Genomic DNA, 20,923 nt, shown 5'->3' with positions numbered 1-20,923 from the left:
AAGGCACCTTTTTCGGTTAACGCGTATATATATTTTTTTGCACCCATAGGCGGTCCGTGCCACCAGTAGCAGGCGTGTACTGTGTGGACGGACCATACCTGTGTGTGCAGCCTGTCCCCCCGCTGTCGGTGATTTATCACTGATCAGCTTTTTTTTTTGGTTCAGGCGGGTGCATTTTTTTCGGGGTAAAGCGTTTTTTTATTTTATTTTTCGGGTTTTTTGTGTGGGGGTCTGTCAACAAGCCACCAGCCACTGTCCTGGGCTGAGTGGCCGGACCCCCACTGACTTCTGCGCCCCCTGCCCCCACTGATTAGATAAACGCTTATTTTTTTGGCGCAGGGGTTTTTTTGCGCTAGAAGTCCCCCTTTTTTTTAAAAGTCCCCTTTTTATTTTATATTTCTTTCTGTTAGGGCGGGTTAGTTTAGTTAGGTTAGGCTAGGGCGGGTTAGGGAGGTAGTATCGCACCACACAACACCCAGCACACACACCAATAAAGTTTTCCCCCCCACACACACACATACCCGTATCCCCATTAGAGTAGGGAAATGGCCCGCAGAGTGTTTTCGGCGGAGGATGCATATGATCTAATTGCCTCCGACTCTGAAAGCATCTCAGAGGACGATGAAGACCCCACCTTCCTTATTTCATCGTCCTCCTCATCATCTAGTTCAGATGATGAGCCACCAAGGCGGTGAACTCGCCGCCATGGGGTGCCGCAAACCTCCTCTGTCCTTGACCCTGTGCCCCATGCTAGTATGAGTCCCCCTGGCGCTCATACTAGTGAAGCCCCCCTGCCAAGGTCACTGGTACCTCGTACCGGAGAACTTGACTGGGCTGAGCCAGCGGACCACGAGCCCGTGATTCCTGAGTTTGTTGGCGACTCAGGAATCAAAATTAACATCGGAGGGTTCACTGAAAAGGACTTTTTCGGTCATTTTTTCAGTGACGATTTTGTTAATTTGATGGTTACACAGACGAATCTGTACGCCCAACAGTTCGTCGCCGTAACCCGGGCTCACTTTTAGCTAGACCCGGCGGCTGGACTCCGGTCGATGCAGACGAAATGAGGACCTTTTGGGGCCTCGTGCTGCATATGGGTATAGTTAAAAAACCCAGTGTCAGGCAATATTGGAGTGGGGACCTCTTTTACAACACCCCTCTACAGTATGGCCATGACACGTTCCCGGTTCGAGGCCATTCGGAAATGTTTGCATTATGCTGATAATGCGGCATGTACCCCCTGAACTGATCCCGCGTATGACCGCCTGTATAAAATCAGGCCGGTCATCAATCACTTCGGGGCCAGATTTTGGGAGGCCTATGTCCCGGGGCGGGAGGTCTCTATTGATGAGTCGCTCATCAGCTTCAAGGGGAGACTCAGCTTCCGGCAATACATCCCAACCAAGCGAGCGCGGTATGGCGTGAAGATGTATAAACTTTGCGAGAGTACCTCCGGGTACACTTGCAAGTTTATAGTGTATGAGGGACGAGATTCCCGTTTTGAACCCCCAGAATGTCCCCCCACTCTGGGTGTTAGCGGGAAAATCGTTTGGGGCCTTTTGCACCCATTGCTAGATAAAGGTTACCACCTTTACGTGGATAACTTTTATACTAGTATCCCTTTCTTTTCATCCCTCGCCGCCAGATACATGGTCGCTTGTGGGACAGTCCGGAAGAATCAAAGAGGCCTTCCGCCCCATCATTCCCTACATGCTCCTATCCCCCGGGGTGAGTCCCGTGCCTTTTCCCATGAGAACCTGTTGTTGGTCCGGTATAAGGACAAGAGGGATGTCCTTATGCTCACCACAATTCATGGGAATGGCAGCACCCCTGTCCCTGTGCGAGGTACCGCGGGACCGGTCCTCAAGCCCGATTGTATTCTGGACTACAATCGGTATATGGGGGGAGTTGATCTTTCTGATCAAGTCCTCAAGCCATATAACGCCATGCGGAAAACACGCGTATGGTATAAAAAGGTTGCGGTCTACATGGTACAGGTTGCCATGTACAACTCTTTTATACTGTACCAGAACGCTGGCAACACAGGGACATACCTGGAGTTCCAAGAGGTAGTTCTAAATGCCCTCATCTTTGGTGACCGCCAAAGAGCGGGTCAGAGCACCTCTGGAACTTTAGTTCCCTGGATCGTCCCCGGCCAACACTTTCCAGGTGTGATCCCCAACACTGGAAGGTCGGGACGAACCCAGAAAAGATGCAGAGTGTGTAACAGGAAGGGGAGACGGAGGGACACCACCACTCAGTGTGACACTTGCCCCGATCATCCGGGCCTCTGCATAGGCTGCTTCAGGGAGTATCACACTTCCATGGAGTACTAAATTTTCCATCCTTTTCCCTAAATTTAATTCCCCAGAATTCGGCTCCAATGTACCAGTCCAGGGTACATTATCTTCCAAATTTTATACCAAAATACCCTACCCCCAAAAAATCTAACCCAAAACCTCTTTCCCAATGCCCCTCATAATATCTTTGTCCCCCAAAAATGGGTCATGGGACACAGAGTCAACAGCATTGGAGGTTTGCAGTTGCCTCAAATGCGCAACGCTCTCTCTCCCCACCTGAGCGGGTTGCGCATTTGAGGTAACAGAATAGGGACGGCCCCACACATCCCCTTCCCAGAATGATGATTCAGAGTATAGGGTTTGGGGCGGGCATCATTTTTACTTTTGGCTGTACTCTGGGTCATCATTCTGGGAAAATAATTGGCATATCAGTTCTAAAATTGCAATTTTCTTTCCCCCCCATAGTACTCTTCATCCATTCCTGGAAAATAAATGAAGAGAACACCTGTCTGTTCCAAATCTCCACTTCACCCTATACACCTTCCCTAGGGGGTGTACTGTTTGTAGTATTCTCACATGTTGGTGTTCCTTTCTTGTATTTTCCTCTGAATGTATGTAACTGTTAGGTCCGTAACAAACATCCGCCTCAAATGCGAAGAGTTCTCGCAGAGCTCTGTCGTATTTCCAGGCGACAATTCGGAGTCACATGTTAGTTGTTCCCAGAAAAATGGGAAAATTGCAATTTTCAAAAGCTACCCTTCATCCATTCCTGGAAAATAAATTTAGGAAACACCTGTGCATTAAAAATGTCCTCTTTACCCCTATACCCATTCCTCAGGGTGGGTACTTTCTGTAATGGTGTCACATGTGGGTGTTTCATTTTTGTATTTTCCTCGGAATGTATGTAACCGTCAGCTACTGATATGCCTCAAATACAAAGTGACCTCTATGACTTCTGAGCCTTGTTGTGCGCCCGTCCAGCACGTTACCCCATATGTGGATGTATTTTTATAGTCAGGGGGAAAAGCCCTCAAAAATTTGTAACCCAATTTCTCATATTACTCCTTGTGAAAATGTTAATAATTGGGTAACCCCAGCATTTTACTGTAAAAAAAATCTAATTTTTCAATTTATGGCCCACTTTTCAAAAAACCTGTGAGGTGTTATTTCCTACTGTACCCCTTGTTACGTTCATTGAGGGGTGTAGTTTCTAAAATGGTGTCACATGTGTTTGTTTGTTTTTGGCTGTTATTCCACAATGGGGGCTTAATAAATGCACATGACCCCCGACTTCAATTACAACTAAATTTTCACTCCTTCTATTCTGAGCATTGTAGTGCGTCCACAGAGCAATTTACATCCACATATGGGGTATTTTTTTTCTCAGACAAAATTGTTCTACAAATCTTGGGGGCCTTTTGCCCTATTACCCAATGTGAAAATGAAACATTTGGGGTAACACTATCAATATAGTGCAAAAAAAATCAAATTTTTCACTTTTACGGCCCACTGTTCAAAAAACCTGTGAGGTGTAAGTACTCACTGTAAGACTGTTACATTCCCCAAGGGGTCTAGTTTCCAAAATGGTATGCCATGTATTTTTTTTTGTTGCCCTGGCACCATAGGGGCTTCCTAAATGCGGCATGCCCCCAGAGCAAAATTTGCTTCAAAAAAGCCAAATGTGACTCCTTCTCTTCTGGGACCTGTAGTGCGCCAGCAGAGCACTTTTCACCCCCATATGGGGTGTTTTCTGAATCGGGAGAAATTGGGGTTCAAATTTTGGGGGGTATTTTCTGCTTTAACCCTTTGTAAAAATGTAAAATTTTTGGGAAACCAAGCATTTTAGATATATATTTTTTTTTTTACACTTGCAAAAGTTGTGAAACCCCTGTGGGGTATTAAGGCTCACTTAATTCCTTGTTACGTTCCTCAAGGGGTCTAGTTTCCAAAACGGTATGGCATGTGGGGGGTTTTAGCTGTTCTGGCACCATAGGGGCTTCCTAAATGCAACATGCCCCCCAAAAACCATTTCAGAAAAACGTACTCTCCAAAATCCCCTTGTCGCTCCTTCGCTTCTGAGCCCTCTACTGCGCCCGCCGAACAATTAACATAGACATATGAGGTATGTCCTTACTCGAGAGAAATTGGGCTACAAACACAAGTAAAAATGTTCTCCTTTTACCCCTTGCAAACATTAAAAAATTGGGTCTACAACAACATGCGAGTGTAAAAAAAATGAAGATTTTGAATTTTCTCCTTCACTTTGCTGCTATTCCTGTGAAACACCTAAAGGGTTAACACACTTACTGAATGTCATTTTGAATACTTTGGGGGGTGTAGTTTTTATAATGGGGTCATTTATGGGGTATTTCTAATATGAAGACCCTTCAAATTCACTTCAAACCTGAACTGGTCCCTGAAAAATATTGAGTTTGAAAATTTTGTGAAAATTTGGAAAATTGCTGCTGAACTTTGAAGCCCTCTGGTGTCTTCAAAAAGTAAAAACACGTCAATTTTATGATGCAGTCATAAATTAGACATATTGTATATGTGAATAAAAAAAAAATTATTTTGAATATCAATTTTCCTTACAAGCAGAGAGCTTCAAAGTTAGAAAAATGCAAAATTTTCAATTTTTTCATCAAATTTGGGGATTTTTCACCAAGAAAGGATGCAAGTTACCATAAAATTTTATCACTATGTTAAAGTAGAATATGTCACAAAAAACAATCTCGGAATCAGAATGATCAGTAAAAGCATTCCAGAGTTATTAATGTTTAAAGTGACAGTGGTCAGATTTGCAAAAAACGCTCTGGTCCTTAAGGCCAAAATGGGCTTGGTCCTTAAGGGATTAAGATTTGCTCAAAACAAAATGTCACAACGTGTTTGCGCAAAATATGGCTGCAACAAACACACGTGACTAATGTAGAAAAAAAAATAAAAAGCTTCTAAAATAAAATTATAAATTCTCCTCCGTGACTTTGTCATTTAAGTCTTTTTACATTTAGACACAAAAAATGCACAAATCTGTGCGATTAGGTATAATCTGCAGTATCATTGGGCTGGGTTAAAAGTTCTTTTAACAACATACTAGCATGACACATTTACTTGGACCTAATTTATCATACTGTGTGCAACCTTTTGATAAAATTAGGCATAGGAACAGGGAAAAACATCTACAACTACAAACTGTCCCCATTGTGGCTTAAAGGATTTGCGATTATTATGATGTGACAGCAGTGAGCCGAGCGGAGTAGGCTGAAGAAAAGAAAAAAAAAAAAAGAGTGTTTCCTGCCGGCGGGAATGGAAATAAAATAAATAAATGTTAAGTGCCGGTAACATTTCATGTGCAGACTGGAGCTTCTAGCTATAGCTAAAGTCATCTAGTCCCATCAGTACCGCGTGTGTACCGCCCCTTTCTAAATAACCAATCCTGACAGGTGACTCTATGACTAACAGCTGATTCTACTCGTCCATTGAGCCGGAAAAAGGAAGCGTTTGAGGTCGCTGCAGCCCATGTGTGGAGGGCGTGTCCAGGAAGTGCTAATGAGAACGCCGAAATAGAGCGGTAAAGTCCGCCTTCCCATTAGAGTGACAGCTGCGCAGACCAATAGCCGCACTCACAGCGACAACAAGCGCTCACTTACAGCAAGGTCAGCGGCAGCTGTCAGGTGAGTGTACAGGGGAATGGTGAGTGTCAGGTGAATGAATGAGGATGGAAGGGGCTACTACTTAGTACAACCGATGGGTGTGACCCGGGGAACGTGCCGGCTGCCGCAGGTTCGTCTGATCTCAGTCTGTTTTCTCTCCTGGTCCTTATTTCGCGTAATAACTTGTGCAACGTTCCCGGTGGAGCGCAAAGAGAATCACTACTGCGCATGCGCCTTTGGTCTGTTGTTTACACTGCGCACGCGTGGCCTGACGTTTCATGCAAATGAGCTTGCGCATCAGGTTTTTAGTTTGTGAATTTGTCCTTTTTCTTTTATTAGCTTTTATAGGAGAAATTTATTCAGCAGACCCGGTTAACCAAATGCCAATCCTGTGTACATCAGTGGTCAGTGAACAGCTTGTTTTTTCACTTTTTACACATGCTTTTCACTTACACTCAAGTGCAAGAGTTATTGCTGGCGTCCTTCAGATTTGACCCCCTTTTTAGCCTTAAAGGTGTAGTCCAGTGGTGAAAAACTTATCCCCTATCCTAAGGATAGGGGATAAGTTTGAGATCGTGGGGGTCCGACCGCTGGGGCCCCCTGCGATCTCTCTGTACGGGGGCCAGGCTCTCCGGCCAGATAGCGGGTGTCGACCCCCCCCCCCCCCCCACAAAGCGGCGCCCGACACGCCCCCTCAATACATCTCTATGGCAGAGATGGAGATTGCCGAAGGCAGCGCTTCGGCTCTGCCATAGAGTTGTATTGAGGGGGTGTGTCGGCCGCCGCTTCCTGCGGAGGTCGACACGCCCCCTTCCCGCGGGCTGTCGGGGCTCCGTACAGGAGATCGAAGGGGGCCCCAGCGGTCGAACCCCCGCGATCTCAAACCAACCCTTAGGATAGGGGATAAGTTGTTCACCACTGGACTACTCATTTAACCCCAGGGCTCGAGTCCTGCAGAAACGTACAGGTACGGCGTTCCTTTGCTTTTTCCAGAGGACGAACGTCGTCCCTGTTACACTAGTCCTGATGTATCGACCTTTGGATTATGCTTACGGAGGATAAGGCTCAGTCTCCTCCCCTGGCCCAGACTGCTAGATGCTGGAGATGAAGGACCTGTGATGTCACCATCACATGTTGGGGGGTGGAGCTTAGCTGTAGATGAGAGGAGAGATCGTGGTTGAAGGACCTTTGTGATGCTGTGGAGGAGACATGTCATGTGTCACCCCAGTTAAGTAATTACATGGAAGGAGATTTGTTACTTTGTGTCACCTCAGTTTCAAGGAGATCACAGGGGAGTTGTTAGTGTCACCTCAGTAGTAAGGAGATTACATGAGGAGGTTTGTTACAGTGTGTCACCCCAGTACTAAGGATATTACATGAGGAGAGGGGTTCTTACAGTGTGTCACCTCAGTAGTAAGGAGATTACATGAGGAGGAGGCTTGTTACAGTGTGTCACCCCCAGTAGTTAGATTACATGAGGAGGGGGTTTGTTACAGTGTGTCACCCCAGTAGTAAGGGATTACATGAGGAGTAGGTTTGTTAGTGTGTCACTCTTATACTCTAGAGGCAGCTGTATACCTGTGGCCTGTAAGAATTCTGGAACTGTGCAGGATGTCAAGTTTTAGCTTGGACATTTTCGTTTTTTTTTTATTTTTTGCACAAACTGGGGGGTGGGGGGGATGGGTGGGTGTATTAGAAATCTTTTGTGAGTTCCCATACTTTTTTTTTTTTTTTTTTTTTCCTCCAGGACTTGACTCCTGCTTAACCCCCATAAGTACCAAAGTTTTTTTTTTATTTTTTTAACTTTTGTTTTTACTCCTTACCTTCTATAAATCATGACTCTTTCAATTTTTCACCTACAGACCCATATAAAGGCTTGTTTTTTGCGATACCAACCTTACTTTGTAATGATATCAATAATTTCACCACAAAATCTATGGTAAAACCAGAAAAAAATATATATATTTAAGGGAAAAAAAAAAAAAAAAAACCCTGTCTTTGTACATTTTGGGTTCTTTCAATTCTACGCAGAGCACTTTTTGGTAAAAATGACACCTTATCTTTATTCCATAGGTCCATACAATTAAAATGATGCCCTACTTATATAGGTTTGATTTTGTTTTTATTTCTGTAAAAAAAAATTATAACTTTATGCACGAAAATCAAAAGTTAACTCCTTGGGGACCGAGCCCATTTTGACCCTAAGCACCTGTGCATTTTTTGCACATCTGACCACTGTCACTTTAAGAATTAATAACTCTGGGATGCTTGTACTTATGAATTCAGAGATTGTTTTATCAAGATATATTCTACTTTGTTAGTGGTAAATTTCTGTCCATTTCTTGGTGAAAAATTCTAAAATTTCATGAAAAATTAGAAAATTTTAGCATTTTTCTAACTTTGAAGCTCCCTGCTTGTAAGGAATATAGACATCCCAAATAAATTATATATTGATTCACATATACAATATGTCTACTTTATGTTGGCATCATAAAGTTGACATTTTTTTTTTACTTTTTGGAGACCTTAGAGGGCTTCAAAGTTCAGCAGCAATTTTCAAGTAAATTTCTAAATCTGAATTTTTCAGGGACCAGTTCAGTTTTGAAGTGAATTTGAGGGTCTTTATGTTAGAAATACCCCATAATGGACCTCATTATGAAAACTGCACCCCTCAACATATTCAATGACGTTCAGAAAGTTTAACTCGGGTGTTTCACAGGAATAACAGCAAAGTGGAGGCTCAAATTCAAAGGGGGACATTTACTAATCTAGTCTATTCTGGGTATGCTTATAGACCAGAGTATGTGGTAGTCTCCTGTCTATTGTGCTCCTAATTTATCAAAGGTCTCAGCCCTTGATAAATTCTGTGCTCAGACTTCAGGGTCTACAGCTTAAACTGCATTTAGACCTGCTCCAACATGGTCTGACATTTCAACGTATTTTGGGCAGATGCATTTCTGTCTAAAATAGACTTGCATGCATCATGTTCTAAAAATCCTCTACAGCAAAATCACAGAAAAGTCGCACATATTTAGACTGCGACTTTCTGTGCGACAAATTTAGACAGGAAAAAAACAGTCTAAATCCTTTGATAAATCTCCCCCAAAATCTTCATTTTTTTTATACTAACATGTTCTTGTAGACCCATATTTTTTATTTTTAAAACCCCAACTTTTCCTTTTCATAAAGGGTAAAAGGAGAAAAAGCCACCAAAAATTTGTAGCGTAATTTACCCTATCTTCCATGACAGCACCCCTGGAGAGGACCTCCCACCGTGGGACAGGAAACCTGGATAAATTTGGACCTCCTCCTCTCCACCCTCAGTTCAGGTTTCCTGTCCTACGGATGGTAGGCCTGGATGTATTTTCTGACCTCTTTCTCCAGTATTTGAGCTGCGGGGCCCCTGTTGCCTCTGGTTGTGAGGGGTTTCCCGGCCGGCGTAAGTCTCCATGGGAGCCACCGGCATGACTGCTGTGGGGTCGGGCAGGGTCCGGTCCGGGTTCGGCAGTGTTACCTTTGGGGGACACTGCGGAGTCTGAGGGTTGGGTGGGCAGCTCTCCCGTCTCTGCGCATCCTCCGCGTGTGTGTGCGCGCGCGCGCATGTGCAGGGGACGCGGCACACTGTGATGACGTCAGGCCCAGTAACCCTGGGGGACACGTCACTTCCGGCAGGTGGCGTGCATGCAAAAATTTAAGAGACGCAGATTCAGAATCTGGGTGTCTGTATCTCCTGCATCCGGAGATCCCACTGACTGCAGCAGCCAGCTTCTGCACCCGTGCGATATTCGATACTGCAGTGTTCCTGAGTTGGTGCCTGAATTCCGGTTCTTGCCAGACCGAAGACCTTCTCCAGCTTGCCTGATCCTGGGAAAGAAGGTGGATGTGCTAAATCAAAGAGCTCCAGCCCGGTACTACAGCTTCCTTGGGTGAGTTCTTTCCATGTTTTTTCATCTTCAATGGTCTAATTGGGGTTATCATGTGCTTTATTGTAGATAGTTAAAAGCTCTACTGAGGCCCCTAGGAAAATGTCATCTAAAGCTCATAATAAGGAATGTGCACAATGCAGAAACCCGCTGAGTTCCTCTTTTAGAGAGCTATCGGTCAGTCCTGTGTAGACACCTTAGTTGCCCAGGAATCATCTTCATTAGCACTAACCATCAAAAAAGATGATTAAGGATGAACTTAAAAGTTCTCTGCAGGGCTTAGGCCTAACAAACCAGAAGGATACGGCCGCCCTTCCTGCCCCGTTATCCCAATCCCCCTCTCATGAATCCATTATAGGGGAAGAAGGGGAGGTCTTATCTTCTGAGGAAGAGCTTGAAGATTCAGATTCTGTATCCTGGATTACTCGTGAGGATACGGAGCAACTTAAGGCTATCCGTATTACTACGAATATGAAAGAAAGTAAAGAGCCTTTGTCAGCCGAGAATGGGATCTATGAGGGTCTAGGTCCTAAAGATAGGCGCACTTTCAGTCTCCATAACAAAGTAAAAGCCCTCATCGATAAGGAGTTGTCAGCCAGACAAATTTTTTTTACCTGACTAAACATCTGAAGAGAAAATATCCCTTTCAGGAAAAAGTCACAAAGAATTGGGATAGTGCCCCCCTTATTGATGCTCCTTTTGAAGATCTCTGGTTCCTCTCTGATTCTATGGATATGAAAGCTGATTTGTTCAATAAAAAAACCTGGGAAGTAGCAGCAGGTTCTTAGAGCCTCAGTATGTGTGTCTAGGTACCTAAGAGTATAGTTAGCACAACTTAAAACTATTGAGAATAAAACTCCTAGTCAGGAAATTTTAGATTCTTTTCCTGTGATTTCCAAAGCTGATGATTTCTTAGCAGATTCTTCTGTGGATCTTGTTAAATCTTCTGCTGGGTCCACAGCTTTGTCAAATTCAGCCAGGAGAGCCATCTGGCTCAGAACTTGGAAAGGGAATATCACATCCAAGTCTAAACTCTGCTATCCCATGTGCAGGTGACCTTCTCTTTGGGCCTCCTTTCTTCTTAACCCCTTAAGGACCGAGGGTTTTTCCATTTTTGCATTTTCGTTTTTTCCTCCTTGCCTTTAAAAAATCTTTAAATTTTGCACCTAAAAACCCAAATGATGGCTTATTTTTTGCACCACCAATTCTACTTTGTAATGACGTCAGTCATTTTGCCCAAAAATATACGGCGAAACGGGAAAAAAAATCATTGTGAGACAAAATTGAAGAAAAACGCTGTTTTATAACTTTTGGGGGCTTCCGTTTCTACGTAGTAGATTTTTCGTTAAAAATTACACCTTTATTCTGTAGGTCCATACGATTTAAAACGATACCCTACTTATATAGGTTTGATTTTGTCGTACTTCTGGAAAAAAGCATAACTACATTCAGGAAAATTATCTGATCTGAAGTTTTTAGCGGTACCATTTTTGCATTGATTCATGATATAAAAAGTGACCAAAAATGCACTATTTTGGACTTTGGAATTTGTGCGTATGACATTGACCGTGCGGTTTAATTAACAATATATTTTTATAATTCGGACATTTCCGCACGCGGCGATACCATATATGTTTATTTTTATTTTATTTTTTCCCTTTTATTTTTTATTTTTTGCAGTGTTATAGCTCCCATAGAGACCTCTAACACTGCACACTGATCTATTACATTGATCACTGGTTTCTCATAGGAAACCAGTGATTAATGATTCTGCCGCTTGACTGCTCATGCCTGGATCTCAGGCACTGAGCAGTTATTCGGCGATCGGACAGCGAGGAGGCAGGTAGGGACCCTCCTGCTGTCCTGTAAGCTGTTCGGGATGCCGCGATTTCGCCGCGGCTATCCCAAACAGCCCACTGAGCTAACCGGCATACTTTCACTTTAGACGCGACGTTCAACTTTGAACGCCGTGTCTAAAGGGTTAATAGCGCACGTCACCGCGATCAATGACGCGCGCTATTAACCACGGGTCCCGGCCGTTGCTAGGTGCCGGGCCCGACCCGCTACCCGCCGTGGCCCAGCATTATAGATCGGGAGTGGACACATGACGTTCCAGTATGTCATGTGTCCTTGAGGGATTAAAGCTTCCAATTAAAAAGGGATTTCCTGTCTCCCCCCCCCCCCCCCCCCCAAACAGTCCGAATCTTCCCTTAGGGTTAGGGGCAGAGGTAAGTGTTCCTTTCAAGGAAACCAAAATAAAAAATATTGTATTGGGGAGAGGTAATGGTTTCCTCTTTAACCCCAAAGGAGATTCCCGCCCCAAAGATTCTCAACAACGACACCTTTTTACTCCAGTAGGGGGACGCCTATCCGGATTTGTGGAAGCTTGGAGAACTAATTTCTTCAAGCCCCTGGGTCCTAAATACCATCTCCTTGCGACTCCCTCTGGAGTTCAAGGCAATTCCTCCAGACAGATTTTTCGATACTGGAGTAATGACAAAGCCGCTGAAACAATTGGCAATGTTTCTGGAGGTCAAGTCCCTCTTGCAAAAGGGTTCTTCTCCCAGGTCCCCATTCAGAAGAGAAGCAGGGTTTTTACTCACCCCTTTTTCTGGTGAAAAAAAAACCTCCAGGAGCATTCAGGGTAATCCTCAATCTCAAGGCCCTGAACAATTTCCTAACCTACAAAAAATTCTGCATGGAATCAATCAAGTCAACTATCAGTCTTCTATTCCCAAACTGTGTGATGGCATTGATCGAACTAGAAAATGCTTACTACCACATCCCAATCCATTCCTCTCATCAAAGGTTTCTTTAGAGGGGAAGTGGGTCCACTTTCAGTATACGGCTCTACCCTTTTGGGGTATATAAAGCACCCAGAGTGTTTACAAAAGTGATGGCGGAGGCAGTTGCCTTTATCAGAACAAAGGACATTGTTATAGTCCCATATCTGGATGACTTTCTTATTGTGGCGAGTTCAGAAGATCTGCTTACCCAACAAATACAGTCTGAGTTAAATTCTCAAATTTCTAGGTTGGAACCTGAACCTAAAAAGATCCTGTCTTGTTGCCTCCAGGACCTTTCAGTGTTTGGGAATATCCCTAGACTCAACTTCTCAAATGTCAACCCTGCCGCCAGTGAAACAGCTATCGCTCTAAGAGAAGGTAGAAATCTGTTTCTATCCCACACTCCTTCTTTCAGAGAGGCAATGTCAGTCCTAGGGCTCATGACAGCAGCAATTCCTGCAGTAAGGTGGGCCCAGTTCAAGTCAAGAGAGCTACAGCTAGACATCCTATCCAACTGGATTGGGGAAAGTTTGTCCTTGAACCAGAGGTTCCTTCTATCTTCCAAAGCAAGACTCTCCCTCAGGCGGTGGCTAAACCCCTAAAATCTTTCCAAAGGGGTTCTCTAGTTTCCCTGCTCAATGGTGAGAATTACAACAGATGCCAGTCCTTTGGGCTGGGGGGCTCATGTGGATTGCAGTCTCCTTCACGGGAAGTGGGATCAACATCTTGTTTCTTCCTCCTCAAATTACAAAGAGCTCTCGGCGGTCTTTCAAGCACTCCTCTGCCTGTCACACCAAGTAAGGTATATAGGAAATAAAGGAAAAAACAGGGAACGCGCCCCTAGTGAAGTACTGTAGAGCAATATAATAATGAAAAAACGGCGTGAATCTCACTCACCTTGTGATGTTGCGCTCAGAGCACAACACCTTTTCCCACATGTAAAGTGGGTCTTTGGATCCTGCAGCTAGCAATCCCTCCGAACGCTCACTGGAGTCATCGGTCCTGAGGAAGGGCCCACTCCGAGCCAGAAACGCGTTGACGTGCTTTAAATAAATGTTATTTGATTATATCCTTTTAATAGCCTGGTCTCTTTACAACTGTCTGGATCCAGCGCTGCAAGAAAAATTTCCCCTTTTTATTTATTTATTTTTTACCTATTTGCACACAAAGTAAGGTGGAAGGATGTCTTAATCTATACAGACAACACAACCACAGTGGCATACCTCAACAAGCAGGGGGAACAAGATCCAAACAACTTATGGACCTAACGTCTCAGATTTTTCTCTGGGCAGAGACCCGGGTGTTATCCATCTGGGCAGTACACCTGAAGGGCAAAGAGAATACCATAGCAGAATTTCTCAGCAGATACAAGATGAGCCAGTCAGAGTGGTCACTAAATTGGTAGGTCTTCAGCATGATAAATCAGATTTGGAGCCTTCACAGTAGATCTGTTTGCTTCAAAACTAAACAAAAAGCTTCCCAAGTTCTACTCTCTAAATCCTCTGGATCATCTCTCTGCAGTGGACGCTTTCTCTCAGTCCTGGACAAAGGGAATAGGGTACACTTTTCCTCCCTTCAGCCTAATCCCAGCAGTCCTAAGAAAGATTAAACAGGACCATCCCCAAGTCTTGCTCATTGCTCCCTTCTGGGCCAGGAGACCCTGGTTTACCCTTCTGAGGACTCATTGTGCCAACCGTGGAGTATTCGACAGGAAATATCTCCTCTTGCAGGGTCCAGTTCTGCATCCTCCATCCCCGCATCTACATCTCACGTCCCCAAGGCTGAAAGGCTAATCCTCAGGAGGAGAGGTTTTACTGATGGGGTAATTAGTACCTTACTTGCAAGCAGGAAGGAAGTAACTTCAAAAATCTACCTTAGATCTTGGAAAGCTTTTCTTAATTTTGCAGGTGATGGAGTAGATCACCTAGGTGAACCTAATATCCCTGTCATTCTCAGTTTTCTACAGAAAGGATTAGAGTTAGGCCTCAGTCCCAATACTCTCAAGGTTCAAATCTCTGCTATAAGTTCCTTTTTTAAATTATAAGTTGGCTGACCAGCCGCTTGTTAAAAGGTTTCTTGTAGGAGCCACCAGACTCTGTCCTTCAACTAGGTCCTTAGTCCCTCCATGGGATTTTACTTTAGTTCTAGATGCCCTCATGATTCCCCCATTTGAACCTTTGGAATCTGTTCCCATTAAAGTTTTAACAATTAAACTTGCTTTTCTCTTGGCCATTACCACTAGAGATGTGCGAACTTACAGTAAATTTGATTCGTCACGAACTTCTCGGCTCGGTAGTTGACTTATCCTGCATTAATTGGTTCAGCTTTCAGGTGCTCCGGTGGGCTGGAAAAGGTGGATACAGTCCTAGGAAAGAGTCTCCTAGGGCTGTATCCCCTCTTTCCAGCCCACGGGAGCACCTGAAAGCTGAACTCATTTATGCAGGATAAGTCATCAACTGCCGAGCCGAGAAGTTTGTGATGAATCGAATTTACTGTAAGTTCGCTCATCTCTAATTACCACAGCAAGGAGGGTGGGAGAATTACATGCCCTTTTCTCCTTATACCAAAATTCTTGGTGGTGTCTGATTTTCATCAAAATCAGGACATTGGGGGGGGGGGGGGGTATTAATCAAAACTGGTTGTTCTATGTGTTTTATTTTTTATTTTTTTACCCTATTTTTTTTTTGCGTTTTCGACGGACTTGCGCCAAATTTATCATTTGTCGCATGCTATATCGTAACTTTGGCGTTTATTGGGGTTCACTAGCCAAAACTGATGGTATGGCACTTTTTTATGTCAGTTAAAAAATTACTTTGATTTGCGACAAAATTGCGGTATTAACCATTTTTGCAACAAAGTATAAATGGCGCTAATAGTAAATTCCCGACCACTGCAAAAAAGCTGTCAAAAGTTGATTTGCAGTCTGAACCTGAAAACGACGTAATGACAAAGGTGCAATGAAAAGTCGCAAATCGCAATGTCTCAGTGGAAATGCGACAATAGTATGCAATAAGACATGTATATGCAATGATAAATACCTCCTATTTTCCCTTCTTTCTGTGATAATCCTGCTAATGATCAAGAAAAATCTTTTCATAATTTAGATGTAAGATGTTTAATCACTTATTCAGATTCTACTAAAAGTTTTTTCGTTCATCTGAAAACCTTCATTTACAGTTTTCTGGCCCTAATAGAGGTAAAGTTGCCTCTAGATCCACTATTAGTAGGTGGATTAAACTTGCTATTAGCATGGCTTATGAGCCTAGAAATCAGGATTCCCCCCCCCCCCCCCTTCTATCTATCGTCTATCTCACTCCACAAGAGCAGTTGCTGCGTCTTGGGCAGAAAAAGCTGACTCTTCCATGGATCAAATTTGTTGGACAGCAACTTGGTTATCTAGCCATACTTTCCTGAAACATTACAGGTTGCACCTAGAACCAGTTGCCGATCTAAGTTTCGTTCGCAAGGTTCTTTAGGCTGCTGCCGACCCCCCCCTTAGTTATTTCTATTCTAGTCTCCAGGGGTGCTGTCATGGGTGATGGGGTAAAGATGAATTACTTACCGGTAATCTGTTTTTCGAGACCCCATGACAGCACCCCTCGGAAATCCCCCATTATTATTATTTTTTTTTTGTGTATTTTCTGTGCATGTTGTTCTACCTCTTGCTCTGTAGGAGTACTTTATAAGTGAACGGAGGGTGGAGAGGAAGAGGTCCAAACTTATCCAGGTTTCCTGTCCCACGGTGGGAGGTCTTCTCCAGGGGTGCTGTCATTGGTTCTCGAAAAACGGATTACCGGTAAGTAATCCATCTTTTCTCCCGAGTACGGAGATACCCCATGTGTGGCCCTAAACTATTGCCTTGAAATACGACAGGGCTCGGAAGTGAGAGAGTGCCATGCACATTTGAGGCCTAAATTAGGGATTTTCATAGGGGTGTACCCAGATGCAAGCATTACACTTGCCTCATCCACTAAAAATACTGTACGTCAGTTTTCCCCAAACAGAGTGCCTCCAGCTGTTGTAAACCTCCCAACATGCCTGGACAGTCAGTGGCTGTCCGGCAATACTGGGAGTTATTTTGCAACAGCTGGAGGCTCCGTTTTGGAAGAACTGACGTACAAAATGTTTTAAATTTTTACTGAGGTGGGGTGATAGTGTAAGGGTGTAGTGTATATGTAGTGTCTTACGCTTTATTTAGGATTAGTGTAGTGTTTTTAGGGTACATTCACATGGGCAGAGGTTTACTTCAACTCCAACTCCAATTTTTCCCCACCTAGTATGCCTCAAATTGTTGCAAACTACAACTCCCAGCATGCCCAGACAGCCGAAGGGCATGTTGGGAGTTGTAGTTATGTAACAACTGGAGAACAGTTTGGAGACCACTGTGTAGTGGTCTCCAAACTGTAGCCCTCCAGATGTTGCCAAACTACAACTCCCAGCATGCCTGGACAGTCTCGGCATGTCAAAATGAGGCTCAGTAGTGTGTGTGGCCTCCACCTGCCTGTATGACCTCCCTACGAGCCTTGGCATGTTCCTGATGAGGTGGTGGATGGTCTCCTGAGGGATGTCCTCCCAGATCTTGACTAAAGCGGCCAACTCCTGGACAGTCTGTGGTGCAAACGTGGCGTTGGTGGATGGAGCGAGGCATGATGTGCTCAATTGGATTCAGGTCTGGGGAACAGGCGTACCAGTCCATAGCATCAATGCCTTCCTCTTGCAGGAACTGCTGACACACTCCAGCACATGAGGTCTAGCATTGTCTTGCATTAGGGGGAAACAAGGGCCAACTGCATCAGCATATGGTCTCACAAGGGGTCTGAGGATCTCATCTCGGTACCTAATGGTAGTCAGGCTTCCTCTGGCAAGCACATGGAGGGCTGTGCGCCCCCCCAAAGAAATGCCACCCCACACCGCTACTGACCCACCACCAAACCGGTCACGCTGGAGGATGTTGCAGGCAGCAGAACGTTCTCCACGGCGTCTCCAGACTCTGTCATGTGACATCTGTGAAGAGCACAGGGCCCAGTGGTGAATTTGCCAATCCTGGGGTTCTATGCCAAACGTCCTGCACGGTGTTGGGCTGTAAGCACAACCCCCACCTTTGGAGGTCGGGCCCTCATACCTACCTCATGGAGTCTGTTTCTGACAGTTTGTGGACTCATGCACATTTGTAGCCTGCTGGGGGTAATTGTGCAAGGAGGAGCACTGCAAAAATGCGGAGGTAGCGGTCCTGCTGCAGGGTTGTTTCCCTCCTACGGCCTCTTCCACGTCTCCTGGTGTACTGGCCTGTCTCCTGGTAGTGCCTCCATGCTCTGGACATTATGCTGACAGACACAGCAAACCTTCTTTCCACAGCTCAAATGGATGTGCTATCCTGGATGAGCTACGCTACCTGAGCCACTTCTGTGGGTTGTAGACTCCGTCTCTTGCTACCACTAGAGTGAAAGCACCGCCAGCACTCAAAAATAACCAAAACATAAGCCAGGAAGCATAGGAACTGAGAAGTGGTCTGTGGTAACCACTCCTTTTTATTGTGGTTGTCTTGCTAAGTGCCTATAATTTGTCTGTTCCATTTGTACAACAGCATGTGAAATTGTCAATCAGTGTTTCCTGAGTGGACAGTGTGATTTCACAGAAGTGTGATTGTTTTGGATTTACATTGTTATTTAAGTGTTCCCTTTATTTTTTTTTGAGCAGTGTATTTAACTTTTTGGTTTTGACAACCAGCATACCACTTTTATCTGCCATACTATTAATCAGGGTTCTGTTCCTCTCTCCAATTCATCCAAATATATTCAAGTCCATACACAAGCACTGCCCACTATTTTTAATTGAATTTTATATTGCAAAGGCAGTAAATTTACTATTAATCCAGATGGAGCGTATTTTGTTTAATTTTATTTAAATTAAATTTTCTATATTTCTATCATTAAGATACAATATTTTTACATACATATTTTTATTAAAATATGAAACTAAATGGTCCATTCAATCCAATCCATCTCAGGGGTGTGGAAATTTTATTAAAAAACGACTTTAGTGCAGGGGACTAAAATGGAGCAAAATCTACTTGTCCCTCATGACAATCCACTTGTCCGGGCCAATTTTTGCTTTTACGCTCTAATTTTTTCCTCCTCGCCCTATAATAGCCATAACTACCTACTATAAGGATACCTTTTTAATTTTTCAATAACATTCTGTGAACCAAAAAAAAAAAAAAATTATAGATATATATAGATATATATAGATAGATATATAGATATAGATATAGATAGATATAGATAGATATAGATAGATATAGATAGATATAGATAGATATAGATAGATATAGATAGATATAGATAGATATAGATAGATATAGATAGATATAGATAGATATAGATAGATATAGATAGATATAGATAGATAGATAGAGATATATATATATATATATATATATATATATATATATATATATATATATATATATATATATATATATATATACACATACATACATACATACATATTATGAAGTGAAATTGAAATAGTAAAAGATAATTTAGCTGATTTGTTGGTTTTCTTTTCTGCATCATTTACCTTGTGATTGAGGTAACATGTTAGTTTTATACTTTAGGCCGCCTGATTACAGCAATACCAGATTTGTATCGTTTACGTCATGTTTTACTAATTCTGAACTTTTTTTAATTGCCATTTTTTTTCCGCATACCAGGCTGTATGAGGGCTCACTTTTTGCGCCATAATCTGTTTTTTTTATCGGTACCATTTTGGTATTGATCTGGCTTTTTAACTTTTTTTTTTTTTTTTTTTTTTCTTGGATATTATAAAAATTGCAAATCTGTGGTTTGGTATATTTTTACATTTACCGTACGGGATACATAATGTTATATTTTAATAGGTCGTACAATTACGCACGAAGCGATACCAAATATGTTTATTTTTATTATGTTTGCATGTTTTTATATAGGAAAAGGGGGTGATTTGAACTTTTAACATGGAAGGGGTTAATGCAGCGGTCTTCAAACTGTGGCCCTCCAGATGTTGCAAAACTACAACTCCCAGCATGCCCGGACAGCCAACGGCTGTCCTGGCATGCTGGGAATTGTAGTTTTGTAACATCTGGAGGGACACAGTTTGAAGACCACTGGGTTTATGTGTGTCTTTCAAACTTTTATTAAAACTTTTATTTATTTATTTTTTATACACTTTATTAGACTTATGAGGAATCATTAGATTCCTCAGACAGATGAATAGAGTTCTATTGAACTCTATTATTCTATGTGCTCTGTGATCCATTGATAGAGCCTAGTCCAGCCAGGCTCGATCAATGACAGAGCGGGACAGCAGGGAACAGAGGTAAGCCCTCCGGCTACCTCCATAGTGGATCGCCCCCCTGCGATCGCGCTGCGGGGGGGGGGGGGGGCGATCCACCCCACTAGCCCACCAGGGAGCATTCACATGTCCCTTTAGACGCCGCTGTCAGCTTTGACAGCGGTGATCTAAAGGGTTAATAGCCAGCCGCGGCGATCGCCGCATGCTGGCTATTAGCGGCGGCCCCGGCTACTGAGAACAGCCGGGGGCTGCAGAGTATGGAGCGGGCAGGAATCTTGAGCACGCTCCATACTCCCCTGTGAGTGCCGCAAGCATCTCCCCATGCAGACGTGCCTCCTCCCCTCAGCTCTCCGAAGCTACAGCTGGGAGGAGTGAAGGCAGAGGACGCAGGTCTGCATGGGGAGAAAGAAGCCACGCCCCCTCATCTCCCCCCGCACGTCTGCAGAGCAGGGGAGAGAAGACAAATACTGTACACAGCTTCTCATCTCCCCTGCTCTGCTTCTGAGAACACAGGCTGCAGAGTATGGAGCAGGCAGGAGTCGGGAGCCTGCTCCATACAGACTGCAGATCGCCGCCGCACTTGTCACGTCCGGCCCTGCTTGCCCGAAGCCGGGCTAAGGGCCGAACAAATTCACCTGCCCGGCGCCCAAAACTGCTAGTCCCGGGCGTCGGGCGATAGGAATTCCACATCCCTGCGACTCCAATCTAACTATCCCATTCCACACACCCATTATCTAATCCATTCTCCCAGTATCCAATTACAATGCACTAGAGTCTTATATAAAGACACCCTTTTTCCCAGTTTCTTTATTGCTATTGAAAAAGAAGCAAAGTGCCTCGAAACCCGTCTAGCCCTTTATTCTAAACATCCAGTACATTAACATAGCAGCTCAACTAGAAACTTAGGTGTCGGCAGATAAGAACCATTTGGC

General features: G+C 43.9%; 1 protein-coding gene across 1 annotated transcript in view; it reads left to right on the top strand.

Annotated features, from left to right (window-relative positions):
• Window positions 1–6,039: 6,039 nt before the first annotated feature.
• The window catches only part of NDUFS8 (NADH:ubiquinone oxidoreductase core subunit S8), a gene marked incomplete in the record, with an annotated part of 78,227 nt that continues 63,343 nt past the window's right edge, over window positions 6,040–20,923 (top strand). The window contains 1 exon segment of the mRNA XM_056531135.1: window positions 6,040–6,080.

Source organism: Hyla sarda, chromosome 7 (genome assembly GCF_029499605.1).
Source record: "Hyla sarda isolate aHylSar1 chromosome 7, aHylSar1.hap1, whole genome shotgun sequence".
In the NCBI taxonomy this organism is placed as follows: domain Eukaryota; kingdom Metazoa; phylum Chordata; class Amphibia; order Anura; family Hylidae; genus Hyla; species Hyla sarda.
Note: the sequence above shows the minus strand (reverse complement) of the source record. Positions and strands in the feature narration are given on the sequence as shown.